We start from the raw sequence: 21,015 nt of genomic DNA, 5'->3' as shown, positions 1-21,015 counted from the left end.
TTCCTTCTACAAAAAGTTTTTTGTAGGGAATGAATTATGAAAAAACACTTAATTGAACGGTTTAAAAGAGGAGAAAACATGATTAAAATGAAAATACAAATTTGAAACATAACTTATCTCCAATTTCGACTCTTTAAAATTCCAAATTCAACCAAAAAAAAGAAGAGAAAAACTAACTAATTTGAATCTTTTTGAAAAAAATGTAAAAAAAAAAATTTAGGGAACATCATTAGTAATTTTTCCTGATTAAGATTAATTTTAGAATTTTGATGAAATGTTTTCAATGGGTTAAATTCCAATCTGCACTTTGTTAGAATATGAAACAAATTGGACCAAGCTATATTTCTAACAAAGACAAATCATTATTTATTCTAGATTTTCTAAAACAAAAATTTTAAAAGAAATTCAAACAACTTTGAAATTAGATTTAAATTTGATTCAACAGATTTTCTAGATTTGCCTGAATAATTTTTTTCATTGAAATCATAAGTTTGAAGAAATATTTTGTCGAAAAAACAGAAGCTAAAATGAAAAATTTAATTTAAATGTATTTATTATTCTTTACAATAAAACATTTTATTTACTTGAACATTGATTTAAATTGAAGGAATAGGCGCCAGCGCCCCCCCGCGACCCCAAAAGGGAATAAGCGGTAGAAAAATGGATGGATGGATGGATGGAAAAAAGAGGAAGGAATTTAAAAGGTAAAAATGTATATGTGTTTAAAAATCCTAAAATAATTTTTAAGGTTTTATTTTTTCTCTAAAATTGTCTTTCTGAAAGTTATAAGAAGCAAAGTAAAAAAATAAATGAATTTATTTAAACAAATTCTATTTGAGTTTTGTCTCTCTTAGAATTAAAAATGACGAGCCAAGCGAGACCAGCTTGCTAGTAAATAAATACAATTTAAAAAATAGAGGCAGCTCACTGGTAAGTGCTGCTATTTGAGCTATTTTTAGAACAGGCCAGAGGGCGACTCATCTGGTCTTTACGGGTGACCTGGTGCCCGCGGGCACCGCGTTAGTGACCCCTGATATAGGATATAGCAGTTAGCATCCCGTGTCCCACAATGCACTTCTGCCATGACCCTCCCCCGCCCAATTCTTATTGATTGACATATGTGTGACGATTGCTGACATTTTCTTTGTCTCTTCCGCGAATGAGATAAATAATATTATTTAATATTTTACGGTAATGTGTTAATAAGTCGCTCCGGAGTATATGTCGCGCCCCCGGCCAAACTATGAAAAAAAATTGCGATTTATAATCCGAAAAGTACATTAGTTCCTGTTTCGCTGACATTAAAATTGGTCTGGAGGAGATTACATTTACTGTTTAAAATGGTAAAACCAAAAAAAACCTGAGATAACCCGGCCAAGCAACCCAACGACAGATGGATGTGTTTGTAGAAGCAGCAGCCTTGACGTTTGAATATTACTCATTTGGGAATTGTTACGGCTTTGAATATCAGCTGAGCTGGAGAAAGTATCAAGCAGCGAACTCCGGAAAACTACAGTTTTTACTTCTTTCATATCATGATAGCATGAAAGTAAACTTGCACTTCATGGGGGCACTGCTCTACTTTGAAGTTGTTGAAGAATGATGGATGTCACTTTGGCTTTTTTCTCTAACATTCTGTTAAAGTTAAAGCTAAAGTACCAATGATTGTCTCACACACACTAGGTGTGGTGAAATGTGTCCTCTGCATTTGACCCATCCCCTTGTTCCACCCCCTGGGAGGTGAGAGGAGCAGTGGGCATCATTTTTGGTGATTGAAGCCCCAATTCCAAACCTTGAGTGTCAAGCAGGGAGGTAATGGGTCCCATTTTATAGTCTTTGGTATGACTCGGCCGGGGTTTGAAATCACAACCTACCGATCTTAGGGCGGACGCTCTAACCACTATGCCACTGAGCAGGTATTCTCAGTGGCATAGGTGTTGATCAACACGTGCACTGCTCTATTTGTGCTGGTGTCCATTCATTCAAAGGGTACTCTATGTCCAGTTATGTCAAAGGCCGCCGTAATGCACAGGCTTAAGCCCAGGGGCCCCACTCAATTAGGGACCTCCGAGCTTTAATGATTGGTGTTCATAGCTGTTCATCACAAAATGCTCAGCTTTGTGTCGTGATTGTTTGTGTGAGAGGCCAGTGTGCTACCTCTGAGCAAAAAGCACAAGCAGCGCTTTTCTTGGAGTTGACTTGAACCACTAGGCCACCTGCTCAGTGGCCTTGTGGATTGAGTGTCCGACTTGAGCCTGGAAGGTCGTGAGTTCAAACCCCCTGGCCGAGTCATACTAAAGACTATAAAAATGGGACCCATTGCCTCCCTGCAGAAGTGGCGGCCCAACGTCTGCTGTCCCCTCCAGGGTTTCTCGTTGTATCCCATTGGGTTGAGTTTTTTCTTGAACCTGATGTGGGATCTCAGTGATGTCTTTGTGGCTTGTGCAGCCCTTTGAGACACTTTTGATTAAGGGCTATATAAATAAGCTTTGATTGACTTTGATTGATTGAGGAGTGGGCACTCCCCTCCTTTCTAATTGTTCACTTTTAAAGGACTACTGTCTCCTGTTCACATACTTGCCAACCCTCCCGGATTTTCCAGGAGACTCCCGAAATTCAGCGCCTCTCCCGAAAACCGCCCGGAAGAAATTTTCTCCCGGAAATCTCCCGAAATTCACGCCCCCTCCAGCTCCATGCGTACATGAGTGGGGACAGCCTGTTTTCACGTCCGCTTTCCTGTTATATAAACAGCTTGCCTGCCCAATCACGTTACAACGTCTACGGATTTTTAATAAAAAAACTGCACACACAAGAAGACGAAGCAGAAGAATGAGGAAGTTACAGCCATGGCGACGCCGTCTGTAATAGTGATTCGGTGAATGTTGGCTATAGTGTTATGGGGTTGCTTTTTGATTGGCCAACGATTTACGTTGTGTTGTGCACCTGACTGCAAGTGACTCTCGCCAGTACGCAAATGGCAGAACAAAGGTTACTCAAATAGTGAAAGCTAAGTGTTGTTGTTTTTTTTAATAACCAGCAAGCACAGTACAGTTAGTAGAACAACTGTGTTTTTATTACTGTGTATTTGATAGGTGCCGTCTGAAATTCAACTATTTATTTTATTTATATATATAAAAAAATAAATATATATAGCTAGAATTAATTGAAAGTCAAGTATTTCATACATACCGTGCTAGAGCATAAATCAAGCCTCACACCTGTACAGTAAAAGGTTGTGTTCAACAGCCGAGACGTTGGTCAACTTTGATATTCAACTTAGACCTGAAGATGCTTTTTTGCTCCCAGCTTTATTCACCTGAAGAATGAGGATTATGATGAACACATCATCTAAACGAGGAACACAAGCATTGTGCTTAAAGACCTAAATATTCTGTCAGTTGGCATCCCACTGAGAGCAGATATTGTACAGTAAGTGATTGTTTTATTTTGTTCCTACTTTGTATTTCCTGCTTATGACTTAGCAATAGTGCTACATGATGCTTAGTGTTTCACTATGGCATGAACAGTAGTTGTTAGTGAAAGAAATAGCAAATGTTGAGATGCGGGGCATAAAATGGTCAAAATACAGTAAATATTACGTGGTATCATGAATGCACCTGTTACTTTGTTACACATACAGTGGGGCAAAAAAGTATTAGGTCAGCCACCGATTGTGCAAGTTCTCCCACTTAAAATGATGACTGAGGTCTGTAATTTTCATCATAGGTACACTTCAACTGTGAGAGACAGAATGTGAAAAAAAATCCAGGAATTCACATTGTAGGAATTTTAAAGAATTTATTTGTAAATTAGTATAAGTATTTGGTCAACCATTCAATGCTCTCACTGATGGAAGGAGGTTTTGGCTCAAAATCTCACGAAACATGGCCCCATTCATTCTTTCCTTAACACGGATCAATCGTCCTGTCCCCTTAGCAGAAAAAAAGCCCCAAAGTATGTTTCCACCCCCATGCTTCACAGTAGTTATGGTGTTCTTGGGATGCAACTCAGTATTCTTCTTCCTCCAAACACGACGAGTTGAGTTTATACCCAAAAGTTCTATTTTGGTTTAATCTGACCACATGACATTCTCCCAATCTTCTGCTGTATCATCCATGTGCTCTCTGGCAAACTCCAGACGAGCCTGGACATGCACTGGCTTAAGCAGGGTGACACGTCTGGCTCTGCAGGATTTGATTCCCCGTCGGCGTAGTGTGTTACTGATGGTAACCTTCGTTACTTTGGTCCCAGCTCTCTGCAGGTCATTCACCAGGTCCCCCCATGTGGTTCTGGGATTTTTTCTCCCCGTTCCCGTGATCATTTTGACCCCACTGGATGATATCTTGCGTGGAGCACCAAATCGAGGGAGATTATCAGTGGTCTTGTATGTCTTCCACTTTCTGATAATTGCTCCCACAGTTGATTTTTTTCACACCAAGCTGCTTGCCTATTGTAGATTCACTCTTCCCAGTCTGGTTCGGGTCTACAATTATTTTCCTGGTGTCCTTACACAGCTCTTTGGTCTTGGTCATAGTGGAGTTTGGAGTCTGACTGTTTGAGGCTGTGGACAGGTGTCTTTTATACAGATAACGAGTTCAAACAGGTTCCCTTAATACAGGTAACGAGTGGAGGACAGAAGAGCTTCTTAAAGAAGAAGTTACAAGTCAGTGAGAGCCAGAGATCTTCCTTGTTTGAAGTGATCAAATACTTATTTTCCACCATAATTTACACATAAATTCTTTAAAATTCCTACAATGTGAATTCCTGGATTTTTTTTTCACATTATGTCCCTCACAGTTGAGGTGTACCTATAATGGAAATTACAGACCTCTGTCATCATTTTAAGTGGGAGAACTTGCACAATCGGTGGCTGACTAAATACTTTTTTGCCCCACTGTGTATATATATAAATGTATAAAATATTGGAGGTTTGTGGGTGTTTTTTAGAGGGCTTTATCGGTGGAATAGATGGCATCTCTATTACCTGCTGTTAGCACAGCAGCTTTAATAGTAGTGTTGTTACTAAAATTAATACAATTTTGATAGCGTACATTCAGACGACTTAATAGCGTGTATTGAAGACAGCTTAGAAACATTTGAACAGCAACTGCGTAGAATATGGAATCACACAGGAAGCACTGGAATGTGGCGATGTATCATAGCCTTCCGGCCACAAGCTGCAATAACTCGTATAAATGTTATGTAAGTGTAAAGGCCATAAAGTAGTGTTATTTCTTCTGAGCATGTGTATGTATGTGCACTGCACACAGGGTGATAGGAACAATCCCTGTGGGCAGAGGCCCAGTTTCCAGGCCTAACGGAACATAAAAGATGTAACGGTGTAATAAATGCACAGTATGAATTAAAATCTATGGTCAAGCCTATTTCAGCAGTAATCAGCAAAGACCTTAGTTACTAGAAAATGTGTGTGTGCGTGCGTGCTTGACTCCAGGATGCATTTAAAAAGCATTAAATGTAGAAATGGGCCTCCAGACAGTTGATGCAGGATGGTGGAGAATATAACTTTTGGATGCTTTATTGGCTGAGATATTTTATACTAAAGAGTCTATCGCATTCATTTTACTTGGTCCGGCTTCTTCCTAATTTGGTTTCATCTCCTTAATGATTGGTTTCTTTGTTACCGTTTTAAATATGGAATGACAAAGAAGTTAGTGTTGTCTCCATACCAATATTTTGGTACTGGTACCGGTACCAAAATCATCCGTGAGGCGGATTTTGGGCACAGCTGGTGTATTCTTTTAGGAAGCCTCATTTTGCATGTAAAACACAGACAAATCAATGACATGTTTTATCCCAATTTTATTCCTAGCACCTTCCTGCAAGATCATACTTGCCAACCCTCCCGGATTTTCCGGGAGACTCCCGAAATTCAGCGCCTCTCCCGAAAACCTCCTGGGACAAATTTTCTCCCGAAAATCTCCCGAAATTCCGGCGGAGCTGGAGGTCACGCCCCCTCCAGCTCCATGCTGACCCAAGTGACTCGTCCACAGCCTGTTTTCACTTCCGCTTTCCCACAATATAAACAGAGTGCCTGGCTAATGGCGTTATAACTGTAGAATGATCGAGGCCGAGTTCTTGGTTTCTTATGTGAGTTTATTGTTAGGCATTCTCATTAACGTCCTCCCAGCTTAGCAACAACACATAACAACAGCAGTCACGTTTTCGTCTACCGTAAAGCAGTTCGTCTGCCGTAAACAGCAATGTTGTGACACTCTTAAACAGGACAATACTGCCATCTACTGTGCATGCATATGTGACAATAACATCTACGGCTTTTAGAGCAGTGGTTCTCAACCTTTTTACAGAGATGTACCCCCTGTGAACATTTTTTTAATGCAAGTACCCCCTAATCAGAGTAAAGCACTTTTGGTTGAAAAAAGAAAGATAAAGAAGTAAAATACAGCACTATGTCATCAGTTTCTGATTTATGAAATTGTATAACAGTGCAAAATATTGCTCATTTGTAGTAGTCTTTCTTGAACTATTTGGAAAAAATATATAAAAATAACTAAAAACTTGTTGAAAAATAAACAAGTGATTCAATTATAAATAAAGATTTATACACATACTGCGATGAAGTGGAGACTTGTCCAGGGTGTATCCCGCCTTCCGCCACATTGTAGCTGAGATAGGCACCAGCGACCCCCGCGACCCCAAAGGGAATAAGCGGTAGGAAATGGATGGATGGCTAGCTGTAAATATACTCCTCCCCTCTTCACCACACCCTCAACAATGCCCCGCCCCAAACCACGGTCCTTGCCCAAACCCCGACTACGCCCCCCCTCCTTCTGAAATCAGAGGTCTCAAGGTTGGCAAGTATGTGCAAGAAAAATTTTATTTTCCTGAGGCAACTCTTCTGAAGGAATCAATAAAGTACTATCAATCTAATACGATGACAACTTGGAGTTCAATTGACTCAATAGTGATTGTCCTGAACGTCAATACTACTTGGATCAAATCGCAGTCCGAAATGGGATAGGATGGTTTTCTTTTTTAATGTTGAAATTGTTATTTTGCACACAAAAAATACCGTAATATTATTTCCTATGAAATTGTTTTAGTAAAAAATATGCATCAATTAGAATTTTTATTAAAAAGGTCAATCCTTTCACATAAATGAATAAAAAATTGTAATAGGGGGCCGTGAATACAATTCTGCTGCTACTAACAAAACCACAAACGCATTTCTTTACTCTGTGTAATTGACTTTGTGTTTAGTGTCATAATCAAACTTTTTATAGCTTTCTGTCAAATATTTATAGTGTCTTCTTTGAGAACATCCTGACACATATTAAATATGTATGTTTTCATGTGATAATATACTTTAAAATACACAATTATTTCAGCTTCTATATATTTACTTTGCATGCTTGTTGGTGAAAACTAGGGGTGTCCAAACTGTTTTCCACTAAGGGCCAAATAACAAAAAGTCAAAGTATGCAGGGGCCAATTTGATATATACATATTTTTTTTGTTTAAAAAACGCTGAAAATGGTTATTAGATATGTTTAAATACACAGCTTAGTGTCAGCGTTGTGTTTTGGGTGATAAATAATACTATTATTAGTTATTTCATGGATTTCCAAAGTTCGGCCAGGGGGCCATTTGTAGAGAGCAGCTCGGGTTTTGTTGGCCCGCAAAATTTAAGAAATAAAAGTAAAAAGACGTAACATTATAAGAAAAAGCTGACATACTGCTGAATCTGATAACTAATCAAAGTACAATATGTCACTTGTAACACAAAGCTGGCACTAAGTTTTGATTGGTGATGTGCGGATTGATACTGAAATGTCGATACTAGATCTTCAGGCTCTTATATGGATCCTCCAAATAAAATATTGACACTTGTGATCATTTAGTTCAAGGGGGTCCAAACGTTTTACACCAAGGGCCCCATACTGATAAGTCTAAGTATGCGGGAGTCATATTGGTGTATGTTTTTTCAATTAAAAAAATTCTACACCCAGATATTGTGACAACTATATATTATAGGTGACTAACTATATTATTATTAATTATCAGTCAGAACAATTCGGCTTTTTATCATATGCCAATTTCTTTGCCCTTTTTTCTTACATTTTTATTATTACTTTTTCAAAGGAATTAGTGTTCAGTTACACATTTAACAGTGTTTATTATGGTTGTTGTAATCTTTCAAATTAGTTCAAAAGTTAGTATTATTTTATTTTTTTAATTAATTAACTGAAGTTAGTTTATATTTTAAAGGGGAACATTATCACCAAACCTATGCAACCGTCAATATATACCATGATGTTGCAGAAAAAAGACCATGTATTTTTTTAACCGATTTCCGAACTCTAAATGGGTGAATTTTGGCAAATTAAACGCCTTTCTGTTTATTGGTCTTTTAGCGATGACGTCAGAACGTGACGTCACCGAGGTAATACAGCCGCCATTTTCATTTTCACATTACAAACACCGGGTCTAATCTCTGTTATTTTCCGTTTTTTCGACTATTTTTTGGAACCTTGGAGACATCATGCCTCGTCGGTGTGTTGTCGGAGGGGGTAACAACACTAACAGGGAGGGATTAAAGTTGCACCACTGGCAAGAAATCTGCCGCCAGACCTCCATTGAATTTGCCAGAGTGTCTGCACATTTTACCGGCGATGCTAAGACAGACATGGCACAGAGATGTATGGATGACCTGCAGATGATTTTGCACAATTAAGTCAACAAAATCACAAAGGTGAGTTTTGTTGATGTTGTTGACTTATGTGCTAATCAGACATATTTGGTCGCAGCATGACTGCCAGCTAATCGATGCTAACATGCTATGCTAATCGATGCTAACATGCTATTTACGCTAGCTGTATGTACATTTGAAACTAGATACCCACATTTAATGCGAAACAAAGACTTACCAATCGACGGATTTAAGTTGCTCCAGTGTCACAAGATGTGAAAGTCCTGATCGTTTGGTCCGCACATTTTACCGGCGATGCTAATAAGGCAGCCATGCTATGGGCCACTTCATTAGGTACACACATTTTATGGCCGAATAGCGTCAATAGCTATTCGCTCAATAGCTTCAATTTCTTCTTCAATTTCGTTTTCGCTATTTGCCTCCATACTCCGACCATCTGTTTCAATACATACGTAGTCTGTTGAATCGCTTAAGCCGCTGAAATCCGAGTCTGAATCCGAGCTAATGTCGCTATATCTTGCTGTGGTAACCGCCATGTTGTTTGTATTGGCACCCCTGTATGACGTCAAAGGGAAATGGACAGTGGCATCGCAAATAGTGAAAATCAAGAACTCTAAAGCTTTTTTTAGGGATATTCCGGGAGGTGTAAAATTTTGAAAAAAACTTCGAAAAATAAAACAAGCCACTGGGAACTGATTTTTATTGTTTTTAACCCTTTTGAAATTGTGATAATGTTCCACTTTAAGCATATTTAATTTTTATCTTGAGAGCTTCTAAGATTTTAAATCAGGATTGACTAAACTTTTTCCACCAAGCCCCGCATACTAAAAAGTCAAGTATGGGGTCGAGGGGGTGACATCTTGATATTTTTTTAATTGAAAAACAAAACAAAATGTTTTATACATTTGAAGACAAAACTTTGTGTTGGAGGTAATTAAGTATATTACTCTTAATTACTAATTGGAAAGCATCAGTTTTTTTCATTACATTTAGATTTTTTGCTCTTTTTTCTTACATTTTTACTGTTGTTGTTTTTTTGGGTTTTTTTTTAGAAATAAATGTTATTATTTAATATTACACAACTTAAAAATGTTCAGAAGACACAATAGGTATATTTGCACAAAGTATCGATATCAGATCAGCCAAAATTTTACTTGGAAAGAAAATCAATGGTATCGCACGTCACTCGTTATGATACATGTCTTCAAAATATCCCCTGCATACTTAGACTTTTCTAATTTTGTATGAAATTTTCAACGTTTTTCTCATCATGTTACATCTTTTTGCTCTTTTTTTCTTACATTTTCTTCACTGTTTTCCCCCCAGCATGTTGCGGGCCAACATAACACAGACAGGATCAGATTGACTTATAGCCATGTGATGTAGAATTCTTATTTCATGCCAAATTATTTGAGTAATCAGACTATTTTAGGGCATGGAAACCGACTGACTGACTTTCCTTTCCCTCCTGCATGTCGTAGGGGTTACAGTGTGCTGTTGTGCACACACTGCAGAGCTTCTTCGCGTGATTGGAATCATACGGACAAGGCGCCAACTGGCGGACGTACAATCTCACAACATGACAGGGAGTTGATTGCGACTATCTCTTTTAGTTCACCCTGTAAAAGTTATGTTTACAGTTACGCTTGCCATGATTCAAACCCTATTGGGAATACGATAGGATAAAACCGAAACCATTGAAATATTTCAACGGATTCAGCAATCTCTAGTGGTCACTATTTTTTAGATTTTGTATTTAAAGGGGAATATTATCACAATTTCAGAAGGGTTGAATCCAATAAAAATCAGTTCCCAGTGGCTTATTTGATTTTTTAAATTTTTTTTTAAAAATGTTATCCAAAGCTTCAAAGTGCCTGATTTTCGCTATCTGTGAAGCCGTCGTCCATTTTCCTGTGACGTCATCCAGTGATGCCAATACGGGTAGCACAGCAAGATATAGCGACATTAGCTCGGATTCAGACTCGTATTTCAGCGGCTTAAGCGATTCAACAGATTACGCATGTATTGAAACGGATGGTTGGAGTATGGAGGCAGTTAGCGAAAACGAAATTGAAGAGGAAACTGAAGCTATTGAGCGAATAGCTATGGACGCTATTCGGCCATGTTTGCCTTAGCATCGCCGGTAAAATGTGCAGACCAACGATCGGAAGTTTCGCATCTTGTGACACTGGATGAACTTAAATCCATCGATTGGTAAGTGTTTGTTTGGCATTAAATGTTGGTGGAGGGAAACGCTGGATGTAAACATAGTTTCAAATGTACATACAGCTAGCCTAAATAGCATGTTAGCATCGATTAGCTGGCAGTCATGCCGCGACCAAATATGTCTGATTAGCACATAAGTCAACAATCGCCGGTAAAATGTGCAGACACTCCGGCACATTCAATGGGGGACTGGCGGCAGATTTCTTTGACTTTATCGTTGGAAATGTATCTGCTTTGAGTGTTGCAGGATATCCACACAATCTTGCCATCTCTGTAGTAGCATAGCTTTCATCGGTAAAGTGTGCGGAACAAACGACTGACCATTTCGTCGGCTTTCCCCACACCCTCGTATTTTGAACAAATTTCGTCCAATTTCATGCCACTTTCGCATCTTTGAGCCAGTGGTGCAACTTGAATCCCTCCCTGTTAGTGTTGTTACACCCTCCGACAACACACCGACGAGGCATGATGTCTCCAAGGTTCCAGAAAATAGTCTAAAAAACGTAAAATAACAGAGCTGAGACGCAGTGTTTGTAATGTGTTTGAGAAAATGGCGGCTTTATTACCTAGGTGTCGTCACGTTCTGACGTCATCGCTCTGAGAGCCATAAATAGAAAGGCGTTTAATTCGCCAAAATTCACCCATTTAGAGTTCGGAAATCGGTTAAAAAAATATATGGTCTTTTTTCTGCAACATCAAGGTATATATTGACGCTTACATAGGTCTGGTGATAATGTTCCCCTTCAAAGTATTCACATCGCTTTACTTTTTCCACAATTAGTTATGTTACAGCAGTAATACAAAATTTAACAAATACTGTGTTGTCCTCAAAATTCTACAAACAATACCCCAGAATAACAATGGGAAAAGGTGTGTTCAAAACATTTGCAAATTGACTAAAAAATTACAAAAAATCACATATGTATTCACAGCCTTTGCTCAATATTTTGTTGATGCACCTTTGGCGGCACTTAAAGCCTCAAGTCTTTTTGAATGCGATGCCACAAGCTTGGCACACCTATCTTTGGGCTGTTTCCCCCATTCCTCTTTGCAGCACCTCTCAAGCTCCATTAGGTTGTATGGGAAGTGTTAGTTTTCATCCAGGATGTCTCAGTACATTACTGCATTTATATTAGTCGAGTCATGGAGGTGACCAAGAATTCGATGGTCACTCTGTCAGAGCTACAACACTCCTTCTGTGGAGAGAAGAGAACCTTCCAGAAGGACAACCATTTCTGCAGCAATCGACCAGTCAGGCCTGTATGATACAGTGGCCGGACGGAAGCCATTTTTTAGTCGAAAGTTTGCCAAAATACACCTGAAAAATGTTCAGACCATGGCAAACAAAATTCTGTGGTCAGATAAGACAAAGATTGAACTCTTTGGCGTGAATCCCAGGTGTCATGTTTGGTGGAAACCAAGCACCACTCATCACGGGGCGGTATAGCATGGTTGGTAGAGTGGCCGTGCCAGCAACTTGAGAATTCCAGGTTCAAACCCCGCTTCCGCCATCCTAGTCACTGCCATTATGTCTTTGGGCATGACACTTTACCCACCTGCTCCCAGTGCCACCCACACTGGTTTAAAAATGTAACTTAGATATTGGGTTTCACTATGTAAAGCGCTTTGAGTCACTAGAGAAAAGCGCTACATAAAATATAATTCACATCACTTCATCATTGAGGTGGCGACTTGTCCAGGGTGTACCCTGCCTTCCGCCCGATTGTAGCTGAGATAGGCGCCAGCGCCCCCCGCGACCCCGAAAGGGAATAAGCGGTAGAAAATGGATGGATGGATGGATCACTTCATCACCAAATCAATACCATCCCCACAGAGAAGCATGGGGGTGGTAGCATTATGCTGTGGGGGTGGTTTTCAGTGGCAGGAACTGGGAGACTAGTCAGGATAGAGGGAAAGATGAATACAGCAGTGTACAGAGACATCCTGGATGAAAATACAATAAAGCGTGTTAAGGAGCTTGAAGGTAGAAAAGTGCTATACAAGTACAACCCATCTAACCTTTTCAAATGTATTTAAAACCAACGCTTCCCGTCCAATCTTGAGAAGTGTTGCAAAGAGGAATGGGCCAAACTGCCCAAAAGTAGGTGAGCCCAGCAAATACTTGAGGCTGTAGTTGCTGCCTAAGATGCGCGAACAAAGTGTTGAGCAAATGCAGTGAATGCTTATGTAAAGTACATGGACGTAACCTCGCTCATCCATTCGGACTGGACACTGGCCGAGAGTGGAGTCGGCTGTCTTGGTTGCTTTGTTGGGTCTGCTCCTGTCTCTGGCCATGCTCCCTCCACCCCAGCAGACGATGCCGTGGAACACCGCAGAGGCCACCACAGTGGATATGTTTATTTTACTTTTTATTCATAGCTGTATGTAGAAGTGCCTGGTTCTATCTGCTGCTTTAATGTCTTTAATGTCCTCTGTGTTCTTTGATGTTTGATGTTTCGCTCTTACACACATGTAAGAGGGATGTGTACTATGGCTATGAGTTGTTTTTTTCCCTTGGCCTCAGTCTGCACCCCCTCTCCAGGGCCCAGGCTCAGACCGATTTTTTTTAATTTTATTTTAATCTGCTTTTTTTTCTCCCATTACCCCCCCTTGTTTACCTGTATCTCATCTTTTTTGTAAGGGGCGCTGGAAGCCGGCAGACCCGTCAGCCATCCTGTTCTGTCTCCCTGTAATGTTTGTCTGATCTTGAATGGGATTGTGCTGAAAATTCTAATTTTCCTGAAGGAACTCTCCTGACGGAATAAATAAAGTACTATCTAATCTAATCTAATGTAAATTAAAAAAAAACAACTTTTCACAATGTCATTATGGGGTATTGCATGTAGAATTTTGAGGCCAAAAATGAATATATTCCATTTCGGAAAAAGGCTGTAACATGACAAGATGTGAAAAAAGTGAAGAAAGTGAAGCGCCGCAAATATTTTCCGGACACACCGTAATTTACAATGGGGTGATGAATAACTTCAAGTTCAAATTCCGCCGCCGAACGTCTGGGGACATTTTTATGTTGATGGAGCTTTTTTGTGAATGAGTAATAGTGAAGGCATGATGAAGAAGCCGAGCGATTCAAAAAGAAGGCGGAGAGAGCCGCACTGTTCAGACTAAACAGTGAGAAAGTGGGTTGGAATTAGCCGAAAGGGGGCAGGGGAGCGGGCGCCTAAATAGGGAAGGCGGGGGGCGGGGAGGCACTGTGGTGGAGTTGGCTTTCCTCTGTGGTGCACGGTTAAGTGTTCTGGCAAATGACATACTCATGTCAGCTGGGAAGTAATCTTATCAGAGACATTTGTCCGTGTTTAAATTTTGTGCGACACGTGTAAATATAGCACTTTGGTAACGGTATCCCTCAAAATACAGTACAGGCCAAAAGTTTGGACGCCACTTTTCCTCATTCGATGCGTTTTCTTTATTTTGTAGATTGTCACTGAAGGCATCACAACTATGAATGAACACATGTGGAGTTATGTACAAACCTACTTAACAAAAAAAAAAAAGTGAAATACCTGTAAACATGTTGAGATAGGCTCCAGCACCCACCGTGACCCCAAAAGGGATAAGCGGTAGAATATGGATGGATGAATGTTTTGTATTCGAGTTTCTTCACTGCTTTGCACACTCTTGGTATTCTCTCAACTATCTTCAAGCACACCTGTGAAGTGAAAACCATTTCAGGTGACTACCTCTTGAAGCTCATGGAGAGAATGCCGAGAGTTTGCAAAACAGCAATGATAGCAAAGGGTGGCTATTTTGAAGAAACTAGAATATGAAACATGTTTTCAGTTATTTCACCTTTTTTCCGTTAAGTACACAACTCCAGATTCATATTTTTAAAGCGTTCAGTGACAATCTACAACAGGGGTGTCAAACTCAAATACAGAGTGGGACAAAATTTAAAACCGAACAAAGCCGCGGGCCGAAGTTGAACATCTTCACCTTTTAATAGGGACCCAAACAAGTTTTGCATTGAATATTGAACAAGCAAGGCTTATATAACTTTATAGTGACATGACATGCAAAATCGAGTTTAAAATAATAATAATAATTAAAAAATATCAATGGCATATCAAATAAAATTTAAATAAAAATTGAATGCCTCTTTTCGGCGGTGGGGTTGAGGTGGACGGGGTTTGGTGATAGCGGGGGTGTATATTGTAGCGTCCCGGAAGAGTTAGTGCTGCAAAGCGTTCTGGGTATTTGTTCTGTTGTGTTTATGTTGTGTTACGGTGCGGATGTTCTCCCGAAATGTGTTTGTCATTCTTGTTTGGTGTGGGTTCACAGTGTGGCGCATATTTCTAACAGTGTTAAAGTTATTTATTCGGCCACCCTCAGAGTGACCTGTATGGCTGTTGACCAAGTATGCATGCATTCATTTGTGTGTGTGTGTATGAGCCGCATATATTATGTGACTGGGCCGGAACGCTGTTTGTATGGAGGAAAAGCGGACGTGGAGACAGGTTATAGAGAACGCCAAAGGCAGTGCCTTTAAAGCCCACCCCAAATATTGTTGTCCCAGATGAAATTCGGGAGGGGCACTGAACTCCGGGAGTCTCCCGGGAAAATCGAGAGGGTTGGCAAGTAGGAGTGTTAGCGGTGAATGCGGTGTTACAGCGGCGGGCCAGCTCTAATGTTAATTTGACATTGCCTCAAGGGCCAAGTGAAATTACACGACGGGCCAAATTTGGCCCGCGGGCCAGAGTTTGACACCCATGATCTACAATGTAAATACTCATGAAAATAAAAATAAATAATTGAATGAGAGGGTGTGTCCAAACGTTTGGCCTGTACTGTGTATGCATACTGTTAGTTAGCATTTAGTGCATGCACTAGACGTGCCTGATAACAGAGCACAGACTACACACAACAATAACTCCATTGGTAAAAATCCACACTCACATTTCAAGTACATTTAAGCAACTATTTGATGTTATTTGTTAAATCCAACCTGGGTCTTTCTTATGTCACTCAGATGCTTAAAACAATGCTACTCTGCTTGTTAGACAACCGTCTGACGACTAATTGGAAAATGATATTGATATCATCTTGCATATCACACTGGCAAAGGGATTAAGAAAAAATATCAGCTCCAAGAATTAATGTAAATAACAACATTGGGTTGTTTTAATTAAAAAAGGAAGTTTACAAAGCACCGGTTTATGTAGTGACTGGGTTATTTTGCAGCACACCGTTAGTCTTTAAAGGCCTACTGAAACCCACTACTACCCACCACGCAGTCTGATAGTTTATATATCAATGATGAAATATTAACATTGCAACACATGCCAATACAGCCTTTTTAGTTTACTAAATTACAATTTCAAATTTGCCTTTGCGATGATAATAATAGGGTCATGAATTGATTTACGTGGACCCCGACTTAAACAAGTTGAAAAACGTATTCGGGTGTTACCATTTAGTGGTCAAATTGTAGGGAATATGTACTCTACTGTGCAATCTACTAATACAAGTTTCAATCAATCAATCAATCTACAGCAGGGCAAAAAAGTATTTTGTCAGCCACCGATTGTGCAAGTTCTCCCACATAAAATGATGACAGAGGTCTGTAATTTTCATCATAGGTACACTTCAACTGTGAGAGACAGAGTTGAGCATATAACAAAAAGTTCTATTTTGGTTTCATCTGAGACACATGACATTCCTCCAATCCTCTGCTGTATCATCCATGTATCCATTTTGGTATAAACTCTACTCGTCGTGTTTGGAGGAAGAAGAATACCGAGTTGCATCCCAAGAACACCATACCTACTGTGAAGCATGGGGGTGGAAACATCATGCTTTGGGGCTGTTTTTCTGCTAAAGGGACAGGACGATTGATCCGTGTTAAGGAAACAATGAATGGGGCCATGTATCGTGAGATTTTGAGCCAAAACCTCCTTCCATCAGTGAGAGCTTTGAATGGTTGACCAAATAGTTATTTTCCACCATAATTTACAAATAAATTCTTTAAAATTCCTACAATGTGAATTCCTGGATTTTCTTTTCACATTCTGTCTCTCACAGTTGAAGTGTACCTATGAGGAAAATTACAGACCCCTGTCATCATTTTAAGTGGGAGAACTTTATTCTTCTGACTGGCACCGATTCACTCATACTGTTTGACTGCAGTGCTGCTTTTGTCGTACTTTTGTACAAAATAAATGATCTAGGTGGTGATGTATGTAGTGTGCAGTTGTGACCGAGCAGCCCCCCGGGCCTGTGCAATGAAGGGTCCCTCACACACTAATGGCACGTGAGCCCTAATGGGGACCAGTCATGGAATGCCTTCCTCTTTTAGACCGCTTTCTGCTCGATTTGGATGCACATCCTGTAACACTGATGAGCTGCGTATTTGACTGGGAACAAGACTTCTAACACTCTCTTGCACTAACACACATCTGCGGTGTATTGCTGCATGAGAAAGTACTTTCTGTGACACCAGGCTGCAAACTCCCCCGAGGGCTAATATGAGAGGGACAATATGTTAGCATTAATTTTGCCTTAAGTCAATATGCAAAGATGACAAAAACTGCACAAGATTTTAGTGGTGTATTGTAACCCATAACGCTGAAGAATGGTCCCAAACAGAAATCGCACAAACATCATACAACGTCTGTTTGTTTTTAAATGCTGCAATTGTGTTGCAATATCAAAAAAAAAAAAGGAAAACAAATATGCTGCAACTGCCAAAAACACACACGACCAATAAAATTGCTGCAAATGGGATGTCTTCATGTTAACATAAGTTACATAAATACTTTGCTGTCAGTGTAACAAAGACACAAAGTTGGTGTGTAATTATGGCAGTTTTTATGTTTTAATGCATGTTTTAAACTCCACAGGAGAAAGGCTGATGTTGTTGTCCTTTCGGTACATTTTGCTGTATTGTGGGGCATCATTTTTGTTGTGGAACTCCCTTATACATGATTTTTCCCAAGATGGGATTCTTTTTGTTAATTTTAAAATTTCAACGTCCAATACTCATTCAGAACTCCAAAGCCCTTCAGTTTTAAGGGTCATAAAACCATTTTGGATTCATATTTTTGGCTCGAATGTCTCAACTTTAGTCCTCTTCAAATCCATGAAAAAATATATATATATTTTTGTCAATTTTATTGAAACAATTTAAAGGTCTTTTGATCAAATTATCACCGTTGTTTATTAGTATACATTTTTGTTTTGATTTAAAAATTTAAACCTGTGACAGTATGTTACCAAAAGACATACGCCATGTCAAAATTAAACAATGTATATATTTTGTTTAAGAATGATGTTCATTGAGACATTTTAGCCAAAAAAAAAAAAAAGTTTAAAACATGTATGTAAGCCAAAAATGTTGATCCCTGCAAAAACTTTAAGACTTGTATGTCTTGTTTGACTTTGAAGATAATTAAAATAGCCCCATAAGGTTAATTTGCAGCATTTCCATATTGCATTTGTTGTATTGTAATTGTGTTTTTGGATCGTTTAGAGAAGCCACTCTATTCTTACAAGTTAACATAATACACATTTACCAACTGTTTACTGTCTATTATGACTACCAAAGTGGATGAAAAGTCATTTATTTAAATTATTAAACACAATCTGTATAAAAAGCAACCAAACGTTTTCCAAATGAAATCTCTTGAACTGCGCGCGCATTTGATGACGTAAACGGCATCCGAACGAAGCCCTCCTATTGGCGCATACGTCTCTAGCGAATGACGTAATGGTGCGTTCAGGCACTGGTTTTAATTACCGTGTAGTTATGAATGAAAATGAGTTTTTTTTGCGCTGACATGTTTTACGCACACGCACAGCTGGCAAAGACCCACACAATTTAGACTTCTAATAAGACTTTTTGTAGTTTCAGAAAGATTTGGAACGTTTTGAAAAGGATGTGATTATACAGAAGAAACATTTTATTTCTCAGTAAAATCAGCCTGTAATGCATTTTTACGCATGTGCGCTCTTTCAGACAAGTACACTGTGAACGTCATTTATGTTTTCCGAGTCAAGCATGGTAAAATACGGCTTGTTAGAGGCAGCAACAGAACGATGGCAGTGATGATGCCACCTACCTTGAGGCAGCAGCCGCTGCAGGGGGAAAAGATGCGGTCAACTCCGGTGGTGTGTCAAAAAAGTTTCACCGGACAACTTTGAGACTCTCATGGATCCTCTCAAATGTGCTTTCAAAGAGAGAGAAAAAAAAAATCTTGAAGTTAGACGCTCAAGAATATTGACCAATTTGTGCAGGCAGCATCCTTGCAACGCGTGGTCTGGCCAACATGTCAGTCAACTTTGGCATCATCCAGACTGAAAAGTATAAATAAACGTATAAAAAATCATAAATATGTACCCCGAAAGGGACAATCAGTAGAAAATGGATGGATGGATGGATGTTCCCCATCAATCATATTCTCAAAACATGGGGAAAAAGAGCAGCTGTCAGATTTGACAGCATTATCATTTTAAATATAAGGTCAAAATAAAACAAAACAAAAAAAAAAGTTTATGCAAATTGTGCTTGTTCGTCTCTATGGGCATGTGAGAATAATCTTCCCCAGCAGCATCCAAGAAGAAGTGGCCCCAAAGTCGTGTTTCTGCTGCCCCAAAGCCCTTTTTACCGGCTTGCACCAGGTTGGCCTGTTGTTTTAATAAGAGGGGGAGGTTTTTGGGGGTGTGTGAGGAGGAGGAGGAGGAGGAGAGGAAAGCAAGAAGGAGAGAGGGAGAGAGAGAGAGAGAGAGACCCACTCATTCAAGATCATTGAGAGAGGAAAAGAGGGGGAGGGAGTGAGAGGGAGGATGTCTGTGCCTTGTCTGGCACTTGAAAAAGTGGATTTTTTTTTTGCCCCGCTCATCAATTAGCTCCTTGAAAAAGTGAATACTGTCTGATGTCCCTGTTAAATGCAGATGACCAGTGTGAGTTTACAGGGATTGTCAGTGATGCTGCAGTGGTGACAGATGTGGTGTTAAATGGTCAGGGATATAACTTGGCCACATGCAGCTGGATGTAGAGATATAACAGTGCAGTCATCTGTGGGAGAAATGCAGCTGCAGTCTTTGCAGCTGCACTCTTGGTCACATGATGGCGCAGTTGCAAGATTTTGTCAGCAGGCAGTGCTGTGCAACTCAGAACCTGAAATAGTCCTGCAGCTACAAGCGCCTACTGGGTGGGAGTCGCTCAGTGATGCAATAGCTGGATGAAAATGCTGACACAGTAAAAAAAAAAAAGTTTGTGCAATTGCGTTTTATTAATTGGATGCCCCGTTCCTGTCAAATTTGAAACAAATGCGTACGTCTGTTGTTGGTGTGAAAGCATGGAATTATCTAAAAAGTTGCAAAAATTGTTTTGAATTTAAAAGGACTTACAAAATGAGACGACTGGAATTATATTAAACAGATTTTTTATTTTTATTGGATGTGTCACGGTGAAAATGCTTAAACGGAAATCAAAAAAGTATGTTGAAGTTCGGGTGTTGGTAGAGGGAACAGTGATAAAGTCATCTAAATATATATATATATATATATATATATATATATATATATATATATATATATATATGTATATTTTTTTTTTTAAAAGGGATCGGATAAATATAAGATTATTATTTTTCAATCTGCTCCTTTCTGATCATGAAAATGTGTAAGAAACAAAAAACAATGGAAGTGTGAACTGTACATGGTTTTTACATATGCATTTTCATAAAAGGATGATTATTTAAATTTATATTCAGGCCACGTTATATTAAATTTGTTGGCACCTTTTTCTGTTAAAAAAAAACAGTAAAAAAAAACGAACAAAAAAAAATTGATTATATGTATATATATATATATATATATATATATGCGTATATATATATATATATATATATATATATATATATATATATATATATATATATATATTAGGGCTGTGAATCTTTGGGTGTCCCACAATTCAATTCAATATCGATTCTTTGGGTCAAGATTAGATTCAAAATATATATATTTTTTCAATTCAACACGATTCTCGATTCAAAAACGATTTTTTTTCCCGATTCAAAAGGATTCTTTATTCATTCAATACATAGGATTTCAGCAGGATCTACCCCAGTCTGCTGACATGC

At 39.1% G+C, this 21,015-nt stretch overlaps 1 protein-coding gene across 1 annotated transcript in view; it reads right to left on the bottom strand.

The window, feature by feature from the left end:
• Window positions 1-19,512, bottom strand: part of has2 (hyaluronan synthase 2) — a 49,166-nt gene extending 29,654 nt beyond the window's left edge. The window contains exon 1 of the mRNA XM_061914743.1: window positions 18,988-19,512. The gene's annotated coding sequence lies outside the window, so the exon portion shown is untranslated. The remainder of the gene's footprint in view (window positions 1-18,987) is intronic.
• Between the last annotated feature and the right edge of the window lie 1,503 nt (window positions 19,513-21,015).

The sequence above is a fragment of the Nerophis ophidion genome, linkage group LG11 (assembly GCF_033978795.1).
Source record: "Nerophis ophidion isolate RoL-2023_Sa linkage group LG11, RoL_Noph_v1.0, whole genome shotgun sequence".
NCBI classification, from domain to species: Eukaryota; Metazoa; Chordata; class Actinopteri; order Syngnathiformes; family Syngnathidae; genus Nerophis; species Nerophis ophidion.
The sequence above is the reverse complement of the archived record's forward strand: the minus strand, read 5'-3'. Positions and strand labels throughout refer to the sequence as shown.